This window comes from Sturnus vulgaris, chromosome 3, assembly GCF_052056855.1.
Source record: "Sturnus vulgaris isolate bStuVul1 chromosome 3, bStuVul1.hap1, whole genome shotgun sequence".
In the NCBI taxonomy this organism is placed as follows: Eukaryota; Metazoa; Chordata; class Aves; order Passeriformes; family Sturnidae; genus Sturnus; species Sturnus vulgaris.
In genome coordinates this window covers 17,197,758-17,210,772 of record NC_142245.1, presented here as the reverse complement: position 1 = coordinate 17,210,772, position 13,015 = coordinate 17,197,758, and positions in this window count along the sequence as shown.

The window sequence follows — 13,015 nt, the reverse complement described above, 5'->3', positions numbered from 1 at the left end:
GGGCTGGTGGCCTGGCAGTGCAGAGGGAAGAACAGCCTCTGCCCTCCGTTATCCCAGGTTGCATTCCCTCTTTTCTTGAACAAGTTTGATGCCAAAAAAGTCTCCTCCACAAAGCTAGTTGTGTCTGATTTACAGGAAATCAATCAAATGCGACAAAACTAAAGCAAACAGATCAATCTGCAAACAGAGAGACTTTTCTCAGTCTTTCATAAACAAAAACATAAAAGAAACAATTTTTCCTTCCCTCAAAAAAACCCCCTGCAAATGTCATCTGCCAGCGCTGTTATTTCCACATCCCAGGAGGGAGGCAGGCTGGTGCTGCTCCCAGATTTTCTGTGAATGGGCTGGGAAGCAAAGCAATTAGGCAGAAGATAATAAACCATTCACCCAAACACAACAGCCAGCAGAAGAGGGGCTGTAAACAAGTCCTGCTTTTTTACCTCCTTGCTGTTTCCAGCAGTTTTGTGATACACACCCCAGGCAGGTTTTATGCCTGGTAAGAAGCCTGAGGATGAGGTGGTATTTGCCCACCTAAGGAGTCGTCTATGTTTGCAGAATATTAAAAATACTAAAATTCTCCAAGCTTCATACAGAGTTTTTGTGCTTGTAGCCTGCAAGAATTGGTCCAATACTGTGGCTGGCATCAAGCCAGTTTGCAAACCAGTTTCTGTTTCCAGACCTTGCTGGTGCAATGCCTGCACTGCCTTGGCACTGTTAAGACAGAGGATAAGCTCTTCCTCGTGATGGCTCTGGTGAATCCAACCTTCATCCCTGTTCTTACCACAGATGTTCCCCAAACACTGTGGTTGTGGCAGGCCCATGGTGGGAGGCAGAGGAGAAGTCAAGGGGGATCCCGACAGGAGCCAAACCCTTCCTGGTGACCTCATGTTGGAGACCTGCTGGTGGCCAGGGCTGCATGGCAAGGATCTAGGAAGGCTGCAGGGATAGAGCTTCCACTGCCAGGTGGAGGCAGGCTTGGCCAGGGAGGTGCCATTCCAAGGGGTTCATAAGCATCAGTACAACTTCCCAAGGGACAACAAATCTATCATGTGCTCTACCACATTGTTTCCAGGTGCTTGAAAGTTTTGATGGAAAAGCTGCTTTTTCTCAAAGAAATGAGAATTTCTCACAGAAATGAATTTTCTCTTTGGCAACAAAGAAGTCAGTTTTCAGCCAAAAACGTTGCACTGGGGAGGAAATGCTCCCATGTGAGCAATCCAAGTATCCCGACCTGAGCCATACATCCTCCAGCCTGGGGCATCTGTGTGAGTGAAGCTGGATGTGCTGCCCCAGGTGTATCCCTTCAAAGAAATTACTTGACCAAGTGGGACAGGACAGGATGGGAAAGAAATAATAAATGCAGTCGATATCCAAAAGGAAAAGAGAACAAATTAAAAAAAAAAAAAAAAAAGAGAAAGTGAGAAAGGGAGACTCTCCATTTATGAGTTATTGGAAAGAGAGGTGATGGGTAAGGGATGAGAAGAGGAAGAACTGTGCTATCAAAGGTCTATGACACTGAAGAGGCTTTTTAAAAGCCTGCCACAGCCTCTCTTAGGCACACATCTTAAAAGACAACAGTAATTTTGTTTAGTTTGGCACTTCCACAGCACCTGACAAGCAGGCATCTAGAAAGGCTCTTCTGATTTTCACTCCAGAAACCCAGGCTTCACATGAGGAAATTTCTGTGTGATGATAAACCCTGAAAAATATCAAAAAAGCAGATTCCAGAAGGGGATGCTTCAGGGTAAGAGTTAACTCTTTGACCACTGGGGCTGACTCCCTGTCTGGCATCAGCCCTTGGGAACTCACACCCAAATGACCTGGGGAAAAGCACCACCAATTTGGTATGCTCATTTTTCAGGTTCTGTACAATTTACTGGCCAATAAATAGTCTTTGTTGAAGTAATTTTTTTCTCTTCTGTGAGCAAACACAGTATAAAACATGGTTTGGAGTGAAAAGCCTGAAGCCAAACAGTGACGGATTCCTTTTTACTACCATTGATCACGTGGAAGAGCTGTTTGGAGGCTGCTGTCTCTAAAAAACACCCTGCATGTTTGAGAAGTGATCTATACAGCCATTCCATCTGTCTTTGGGATGATAAAAGCCTTCAGCTCAATCTCCTTACAGATTTCTTCATCTGCATTTCCTGGACCCAATGATGAGAAACCTGGGGAACAAATCTCTTCTGGCTCTTTTGAAACACTTCATTGTAGAATTGGCAGTGCCATATCGATGAAACCTGACAGCAATATTTTTTATTTATTATTTATTATGTAATTTACTTATTTATTTATCATGATTGTCCCTTCTTAGATTTTGGAATTATTGGGACATGCATGGATTTCCTGGCTGAGCCAGGGATTTTTTTCCTTTATACTCCACCTCTCCCAAACCACTGAGGTTGTCTGCTCATGAATGATGGCATGGGTGGCATACTTTGCTGAGTGCCCATTCTTCTTGTCCCATAGAGCACAAGAAGATACAAGCACGAGTCTATAAGCAGGAGGTCCTTATCTCCATCCTTCTCTCAGCAAGGGCGAGTGGCTGACTGAGGTGGTCCTGGCTTCCCTCAGGACTGCTCTCTCCCTCTCTGCTACCCTGGTAATGCAGATTCTGGCCCATTAAAGGCTTGCTGTCCCTTCTCTCTTCCAGGCTCTCTCATTGCTTCTCTCCTTGGGCCATATGGAGCATCACCAGAAGTATTTTGTCATTTCCATTGATCTGTGTAGGACAAACAAAGGGCTAAGCAGCCAGAAATGGATGGTCCAGTAGATCTGGAAGGACTTGCTGATTGATGTTGATCCCCCAAGTCTAACTCAGCTTTCCCTGCTTCGTAATGTTGCTCTTTATTCCCAAATGAGATTCCAGCTGATGTTCACCACAGGGGTCCATATGATTGAGAACCCACCATAACCTTAGAAGAGATGCCAGAGACAAAGCACCCCATGTCATCTGGGGATGCTTTCTCACCCTTACCAGGGCAATGGAGGAGTCTGAGGAGCTTTGCTTTTCCTACCAGACCTGTTCTGCTTAATTTGCCCATGTGCTGATGGAGTAGGGCCCTTGGACACTCCTCTCCCAGCACATTCCCCTGGCTGCTTTGTGCTGTGGCTCACAGGAACCGCCTCCCCATGATCTGCAGCAGAGCAGAGCTGTCCAGAGAAATCCAAGCACTTTGTGCTAATTGAATTAACACCTTCCACTAAGGCCACTGGCTATCAAAGTGCTGATTTGCTTCCTGAGGCTGAGGACCAGATTTTCCAAAGCGATTTTCCAAAACGAGGAGGAGACTGATGCAACATGAGCTTCTAATGAGCTACCTCTTGCATCTTACCTGGGTCCTCACTGTCACTGAACCGAGACTCATTTAGCAGACACCTCTAGCGTCTGTGGATCCTGATTTGGCCATCAGCAGAGACTGAAGCCACACTCATCATTGTAAAAATATTTTTGTGCTCCCTATAAAGGACCACACCTTTAAGCCAGAAGCACGTTGCAGGCTTTTGCCATTTCACACTGTGTACAGAGATTTAGTGTGACTGTGAACAAGGATTTAGTCTTGCTGTACTGCAGATGACCCATGAAACAGCTCTGCAGATACCTGGTCTGCACAAAAATCAGGTCTATAGCTTTCCCCTACAGCTCTGATGAGCTGTCACGCTGTGAAAAAAATCAGACCTGTTTACAGCTGCTTCATGCTTAAAAATATTATACGTTTGACAAGACTAATGCAAAAATCAAGAGGGATAGCTTGAGACAAAATCACTTCCAGGCATCTTTGTGTCTCCTCAAGTCTGTATTACACAAAGCAATTGCAGTAAGTACAACATTAAGTACTACCAAGCCTCTAAAAACAAAACAAGCTGTGCACGTTAGTGCCCCAGAGCAAGACAGTGCCCGGGATGAGGGCTCTCAGAGGAGATAATCTCCATCCCTTCCCCTCTGTGCACACACAGAACAACATCCTCATCATTCTGATGTCACGGCACGTCCAACCGATGAAAAAGCCCAGCTAAAGCCACCGCAAATTTCCCAGACACATCGGAGGAGTGCAGCCGGCGGAGGAAGCCAGCACACGCTTACATCAGCCTGCATCAGGTTGCTAGGCGACCAGGAAATCTGCACGTGTTGCCATGACGATGTTACTCCATCATCATTCAGTGCACAGCCCCGAGGAGTGCAGCCAGTGCTCCCTGCGCACATTCCGGGACACAAAAATGTGGGATCAAGCAGGAGCTGGGCAGCGCGGGGGGTGCTGCAGTCAGAGCCTCTCACTCGGGCAGGGCACGCAGGGCTGCTGGGAGAAGTCTTTAACCTTTTCCTCTGAATGCTTTGTGGTTCAGCATTTTCCTCTGGCGTTTCTCAGATGATGCCATGTCTGCTATCCGTGAGAGCCATGCACAGCACATAGAGGGGAGGCAGCATCCTTCTACCTTCACCACTTCCAGGGAATGGCAGCAGCCAGGGGAAGCTCATAAGGGAGGGAAAATACCTAAATACCCCATCTGGGAAGGGAGGGAGCTGCTGGTGTGTCACTGACAGCACATGCTGCTTCCCAGGTTCTCACAGCAATACTGTGACTACTACTGTGCATGATGCTTATGGTGAATAGCACCAAAAATACTGTTAAAGACAACTGGAATGCCACGGGATGCCTCACTTACCCAGGAAGGATGAGCAAGCAGGAGCTTGTCTAGGTAACCTCAGCTTGATGTCACTGTCTAGATTTGGCTTGGGATCTTTAAGGATACTTCCAACCCAAACCATTCCACGATTCCATGATCCTGCAGTGTTGAGCTCCTCAGAAATGGGAAGAGAAGAAAAGGAAAGCAGGCATTTTGTTAATCAGGCCTCAATATTGATCCCACAGGTCAGCAAAAGCCAACACCAACAACCACAGTGCAGCAAAAAAGAAAGGGTTGTTACTGAACACAGTCTCTGCCCCACTGTGGGAAATAACCACTGTGGTCAGCAATCACCTTTACTGCCCTGCTCCACACTCATCTTCTGCCGTGGGAACCACTACACATTGGCAAAAACCAGCATCAGCTGCCAGTGCCCCAAGCACTGCAGATTATGGAAAAGTTTTAGAGAGGAAAATCTTGCCAGGCAGGTGCAATAGTCAGTTCTGACCCCAAAAACACTGGAGGGATCACAGCTGGTTTTTGAGCACCAGGCAGACCTCAAGCTGTCAGGTGAGTTTTTCACAGGTGACATGGGACCAGCCCAGATAAAATATAATGGCAGAGAGGGAGAAGTGCTAGATAAAACACAGCTAGAGAGGAGGATCTGAAACAAATCACTCTGAAGAGCTGTTCAAAAATAAGATTGCAGCCCAGTGTGATGGAAGAAGGGGCAGCTGGTGTTGAGCACTGTGGGAAGTGCTCCCTGCACACTGGGATAAAAGGGAGAAGGTCAGCCCTGAGGTGGTTGGGCTGATGGCTCCTCTCTGCAATGTCCATCACCTCACTAGGGCTGGTGGACTGATTTCAAGACTGACTTTTGTGGCTGAGCAACAAAAAGCCCTTTTCCTTCCTCTTCTCAGACAAGATCTAGGCACAGCTGAATCCAATGTAAACTTGACCAGAAACTGGACATGCAGAAGCTTCCTATGCATTCAGGTGTGAAGGCTGCCTGGATGTCTCCAGAAGCCCTGCCAGCCTCCTGCCTGCCTGCTCTGGCTGCCTGTGCCCGAGAACAACTCATCAAAGTCAACAGGCATCAATGCAGAGGCTTTTCAGCCAGGTTTGGACAATACCAGGCACATTTCCTTCTCTGAATACCAAGTATGTGCTGCAGGGTTGAAGAGCTGAAGCTCTGAGAGCAGAAACAGAATACTCTGTTTCATATAGTCCGAGGCCCAATCTTGCTTATTGCTTCTCTAATCCCAGGGCAAGGTAACCTGGCAATGAAATAGCAAATCCAGCCCTTGCTCAGTCAGTTTGTATTTTGCCTTGGTACCCAGCAAAATGCTTGTTCTTTCCCTTTCCTTTTTCAAAATTTAAGTTTGCAATGCTGGACTATGTGGTAAATACATCCATAGGAACGATATGAAGAAAATGGAAAAATTCAGATCATCTGTTCATGCTTGGAGAAGCATCTAGGGTTTAGGTTTGAAAATAACCATTACATTTCATTTAATAACTGCTATCAAAACCCTATCTGAACCCTAATGTAATTATTTTTTCTCCTTCCCATTTTCACATTCATCTGAGGGAGGAATGACAAAATATTGTCATTATGTGTCCTTCATGTCTCTGTACAGCCCTTTGTAATTTAGCTGGTATTTGACTCAGCCATTTGAAAGAGCAGATTGTACCACCACACATCCAGGCAGCTCCTTTCTCAGTGAAGGGAAGGAAATTGCTGGCACCACACAAAAGTTCCTGTATTTTTGCTTTCCATGTATGTTTTCACCTTTGTGCTCTGTGGCTTTTCAAAATGACCAGACTCACAAAAATGTATTTTCTATCGATTTTCTCCTTCTTCTTCTCTCTGTTTTTTTCCAAATGGAAGTTGTGTTTGTATTTCCTTCGGACACTCCCTGGGACTGATTGCAAGGGAAGGCAAGAATTTGTGCCTCATCTGTGCCCCAAATGTCAAGCTCTACACATGATCCATAGAGTCACAGTTGTGTGACACAGGCCACAGGCAGGTGACCCAGTCCTTTTCCATAGGGAAAGGTAATGCTGTTCCTTCTTTGCAGTTACTGTGAAGAAAGATGTGGGGGAAAGCCTCTTTTGTTTCAAGCCTAACAGTTAGCTCAGAGCTACCTTAGGACAACATGGGCTTTGCCCAGGGTGATCTTCATCTCATTTTTTGTTTCATAGTCACAACAGAGATGGAAAAATATTCTGTGGACCTATGGGAAGGATTGTTTTGTTCCCACACCAGGCCAGGCAGAAGCAGGTCAGAGCAAAGGTTTGCACAGCCCCATTACCTGAAAAGGGGCTCTTGGGAGAAGAACAAAACTAGGGCAAAACCATGAGGGTTCTTCCTCACAGACCCTACAATCTCCAGCAGGATGGTGTTGAGGAGCTTGGCACCAGAGATGTTTCCTGGGCCTCCAAAGGGCTTTTTGCTTGGACCCTGCTTTGTTTCTCACCATGTGAAGGCCCAGCTGGTGGTTGCTGTGGCCCCACAACCCCAAGTGATGCACAGAGCAGATCTCCTGTTGGAGGGACATAGGGAGATGTGTCTGTGCCACATGCCACAGGTGACTGCTGCCACTGCCCCCACTTCCCGTCTCCTGCCACCCTCCACCTGTACAGAATTCCTTCCTGGCCCCAAAGCAGTGCCAGAGTGGAGTGATAACTTTCTGCTTCTTTGTCATTCAAGTCCCAAATGCTCAAGCAGACAATGAAATAGTGACTGTGGGACAGTGGGCAAGGGCATGGACAGGGAGCCACAGAAATGGCTTTCAACAGCTGGTAGGGAAATAAAAATAGCTCTGCTGGTGCATGGCTATAAAAAGGTTTATATGCTGCACTTTGAAGGAGAAAATTGTCTCCATTACAGTCAAGTGGCTGGGTGCCTTCAGCTGTGTCTGGACACTTCTGATTCTCAAGGAAATTGTTTTGAGGCCTTTTATCGAGCTCCTTTAGCAGAGCCATGCAGCCCATGTGCTCAGGCACCTGCTCCTCACACCACTGCCTTCTCTGTGCCCACTGGGCCTCTGGGAGGCAGGAATAACTGCATCCAAAGTTTCCAATCTTCCCTTGGTCCTACTAATGCTTTCCCAGGTGCTTTTCAGCCCATGGTCCCTCCTGTCAGAGAATCTTCTCTGTCTCTCACAGCGAGAGTCTTTTGCATGTGCTGGGCTGGATTTCTGATTGCAGATGCCCCTGGCAGCCAGCCAAGAGCACTCCTACCAACCATTGCTGGGTTTGGCTTCATGTCTCCATCAGACATCCTCCTCCTCCCTCCTTCCCACACAGTGGTCCAGAGAATGCTATTCCCAACTCCTCTGAGCTTTGGGAGATGTGAGTTTCATGGCTCTTTGGGATTGTGCCCATGTTCCCAGCTGGGACCAATGTACCATGCACCATTTTTCTGTGGAAACACTCATCAGGGTGAGGACCCTGGCATCAGCTGTGCTGCAGGGCTGTGAGTTCCATGGTGCTTTTCCCCAGACTTGAAGCATCTGCTTCTCTGATGAGCTATGGGGACATCAGCAAGTGCATGCTTATGCCTTCCACACACACCCATGGCAGCCCTGAGAGGGCATTGCTGTTGCTGGATCTAGACATCTGTGAGACAGAAAAAAATAAAAGTCTTTGTCAGAATTTATCAGATTGGACTTTGGATGGGGGCTCAGATTCCAAGGACTTTGATTAGAGCTCCATGGGTTAATTGCTGCCGAGAATTTAGCCAGGTGTTCAAGTCTCACATGAAAGCTCAGAGTTTAAAGCGAATTTTGGCTTTGAAATATCCTGTGTGCTGGCTGTTTCTGCCTCAGTAAATGACTTGTTTTGTTACAGTCACATATGCTTCAGATGCAGGGCGTTTCTGGCACACCCGTGTTCCCTGTGAGGAGCCCATATGCTGATGCTCCCCTGCATGGGCACAGCCTGTCCAGCTGCTCACAGGGGTGGAGAATGGAGTTTTCATCTTCACTTCAGAGCAACAACCCCAGCAAGCAGATGTAGCCAAGTGATGCTGACATTTAAAGCAACTCCAGAGATTACATTATGGAGATTATGTTTAATATGGATGGCCAAATCTTTCAAACAAAATCAATGATCTTTTACTTAATAATACCCATGTCACATCCTAATGAAGGCTCCTCCAGCCCAAGGCCCCATTTTTCTGCCGTCATTTGGTTGTGTGACATCGCTGACTGCATCAGATGGTACATAATGCTATTTTCATCCCTTTCTATTGGATTTGATGCCTTCCCATCCTTGATTTGTCAATTGCTGGATCAATTAATCAAGGGATTCTTAGGGAAGAAACATTTTTATTACTGAGAAGGAAGGAGAATTCATTTAAATTCTGCATCTTCCTGCAGCATCCAACATCTATTATTAACTCTCCTCACCAGGCACTGAGAGGAGGACAAAGGATCTACAGACAGACCTGTGGCCATCTGAGTTATTTGCAGAAATAAAAACCATGCTGGGCTGATCCCTGGTCTGGCCCTTGTTTTTCACACTGGGAAAGGCACCCAGGCAGTAGCCCTGAGCCAGGGAAGCCAGAGGGTCCTGCAGCAGGTCCAAACAGGCTGTGCTGGAGCCTGTTACAACATCTGTGGCTGAGAAGAGAGAGACACTTGCCATCCCAGTAAATTCAATTTAATTAGTGATGCCTGAAGATATTTAGTTGAGACAGGAGCTGTACTAAAACTTTGTGCAGTTACAGAGCCCAGCACCAGCCTTTGTGGAAGCTGGGGGAAAACCCAGTTCATTTTTGTGTCAACTGCTGCCTTTCTCAGGGTGAAGTGAACCCCAGCAGGGACTCCTGAGCATCCTTGTCAAGCTGGAAATTTGCTGCAGGCCCAGCTCTAGCCTGTTCCAGAAAGCAGACTCCTGGCCCTAAACAACCACCAGCAACCACGTTTTCTCCTGTCACTGTGTTCCCCTTGAGCCTATCAAGAAACTTCTAGGGGAATGCCCTGGAAAAATCTGGCACAGGCCAGACTCACTATCTGAAATGAGACAGAGGCTTTCCACATGGTGTCCTGCAGTACTGTGTCAATTTAGCTCTATTCCTGTAGGTCACTGCCCTTTGCCCTGCCCTTGTACCACCCCTGTGCCCTCAGACCATTGGCCCCTGAACCCATCCCCATACTTAACCCAGGACACTGCAGTGATTTTGTCTTTTGTCACCGGATTCCTTCAGCCTGGCTTTGCAATAAACCTCGCTGGAACTCTATACAGGACAACCCTTCTTGTCTTTCTTGTCTGACTTATCTGTGGTGTGTGTACCTGTGGATTCAGTGACTGTCTGTACCTATCCTAGCAGCTTCCTCAGAAGAGTCTTTAGGAGAGGCAGCAGCATTCACCATCCAGTACCACGCTGCTGCCATGTCACCTCTCTCAGTTGTGATTCCTGATTTCCCATCACTGAGTTCATTGGAATGTTTCACATCTGATGGGGATGTACCAATCTTAGCATGATCTCTCCCAAAATGCAACGTGGCCTTTCCCCTGGGAGGCACTGCAGCAAGGTTGGCTGGAGAAACCAGCTGGGAACTAATCCCAACCAAAACACAAGCTTCCCACATCGAGTCTGAGCACTTCTGAAAGTTTGGGTGTTTAAAGACAGATCAGACTGAGGTTTGCCCTGGACAGAGAGCTGCACCAATATCCCTGCATGATCCATCCCTCCCTTCAAACCTTCTCTATTTGGGGGTCAGGTTGGCACCCAAATTGCCCCATGGACACTCAGCTGACCAATGGCTGGTAGTCCTCTTGATCTGGCGACATCCTCCCTCAGAGTCTGTGCTACAGAGATTAAAAATAAATTAAGAAAAAGGATTATTTAAATTGTGTCTTGGAAGAGGAATATGAAATTGCACAGGCCATAATCCAGTTTGCCACTTTTCCATCTCAAAAACCCCCTGTAAAGAGCCATTATTATTGTTTGTCCTTATAAATTCTGGCAGGGCTGGGATAAACTCAGTCCTTGCAGCCACCTGCCCCCACATTGCAGTGGAAAGACACAAACTCACCATTTTTTGTGCTCCTGATAGCCCTTGCCCCCACCCCACAGGGAGGAGACCCCCCCATATTTTGCAGCCACAGGGAGCTGGGACCAGCTGTGGGCACACCAGGCATCTGTATCTCCCTTGATTTTGGGGCCTGTCAGATTCACTTGATGATCAGTGGTTATTTAATGAGGACATGTGGAACTGCTGGGACTGCAGGCAAATGATAAAGGTAGGGCTTTTTTGTGCAGGGTTTAAAAATAAAAAGCAATTTCAGCAGCTACTGCAGGAGAAGGATGTGCCTTGTGAGCCTGTCCAGGAGATGTGGGGCCAGGGGAGGAGGAGTTGCTGTGGCAGCTGAGTTATCAGCAGAGAGGACTGATAGCAGAAAAATGCACTCAAACACCTCTGCCAGGACCAACTCTTCCAAATAAATTAGCTTGCTCAGGAAATATGCAGTGGGCAGACCAGCCCCATGGCTATGTTTGAATCAGTTCTTTTCTTTGCTTGCTGTGAGGCAGAATCTGATCCCAGAGAGGCCAGGGATGCTGGGCAGTGCATCCATGTGGTGGTGGGCTGGGACTGAGACTCAGCTAGTGACATTGCTGGGAACAGAGAGGAGGTGCCACTCCTGTGCCACTCCTGTCTCACTCCAAGTGAGAGCCCAGAAGGACTGATCCAGTGGCATGGGTGACCTTTGCAGTGACCACAGAGACCCCACAGACAAGAAGTAAGAGTGTGATGGGAGAACATCCTCCTGTGGTTTATGTTAAATGCACCGAAGTTTTACACTGAAGGTAGGACTGAGACTATGCACAACACAGATGAATGCCTTACCAGTGCCCTGGGCCCAAAACACAGATGTGACCACTGGTGTTCACCTCCTGGTCCTTCTCCAGGGGTCTGTGCTCGCCATCAGGGCTGCCAGCACCTCCAGGCATGGGGAACAGGATCCCAGCCTGTGCCTGACTGCAGAGCTCCACATGGGGCACCAGCACTGCCCCTGCCTGCTTTCCTCCATCCCCAGAACTCTTCTCTGTGACCTCTTCCTGCACTGCCCCCAAGACACTGCTGCTCCTCAGAGCTCAGCAGGGTCCTCCTCTCAAGGCTTGCTTTACACTGGCTGGAGCAGCTGGGAAGCTGTACAGGTTACCTGTAGGTAACCTCCATCCTGACTTCCATGGGGGAGAGCTGCTCTTCAGAATCACACAAAAATACCAATGAGAAAGCACTTTCTGAGCAAGCTTTTCCAAACCATAACAAAGCATGGAGGCTCCTGGTTGGATCAGAGGGAGCCTCTGGGAGTGCAGCATTTGAATCAAGTACCATTGCTCTGCAAACTCCAGTGAGAGGGACATCAGCCCTGGCTGTGATGGGTCATTCCTCCCAAATTTGTCCTAAACCAGGACACTAAGTCAGCAGCTTTGATAAATCTGATGATATAAATGATACAGAGTGGTAGATCTGCCCCTCTATAGTTTTAGTGCCCCTCAAGTAGTAGGCAGGGCTTAGAACTTGTCTGAATCATATGAAGCCAAGGACCAAAACATTACTGGGGATGTGGCAGGAATGCACAGCCACTGGGGCCATGGCCAGTCTCAGGGGACAGGCTGAGTGTCCAGGCTCTGCTCTCTCACCTGGGCAGGCAGGTCCACCAACACATCTACAAGAAGGCAGAATTTGGCCTGGATGATGTCTGGAAAGGCTGATCTGGAACAGAGATTAGACAGAGCAAAAGGAATAAAACAGGTATTTATTGAAAGGATACACCTTAGGCAGTGCAAGAGCCTGGCTGGGGCTACACCCAAATCAAATCCAAGATGGATCCCAGCCATGAGTTTTTACACTTTTGTAAGTTTTGGTTCATCTACATATTGGGGTCAATTGTCCAACCACAGCCCCAAGCTATGAAGTCTCAGCCCCTGGCTTGCCCCCCTCTCCTTGACATTGTTTTTGCTTTTTGGGTAATGGGTGCCCTTGATTCTCCAACTGGGAAGGGATTGTTTTGTCCAACTACCCTGTGAAGAGAACTTACTAACACCTAACATGAAGTTTCAGAGTTACACATTAAGCAGCAGAGAATCTGAAAAACACAAAAGCTAAAACCCAAGGCATCACAGGGCACAGTATTCAGGATCTTAAAATGGTAAATGACAGTGTGGACACTGCACAAACACAGCATGGGGTGAGGGCCACTGTTTGCCTATGCTGCCCTGAGTAAACCAGGGCACTGAGCTGAGCTCCCCAGCACCACAGGCAAACAAATTCACTTACAATAGCAGAAACCAAGAAAACAAAGACTATCTGTTATTCCCTTCCACCCTCTCCAGTTCCCTAAAAATAACTCTCACTAACCATCTTTATCC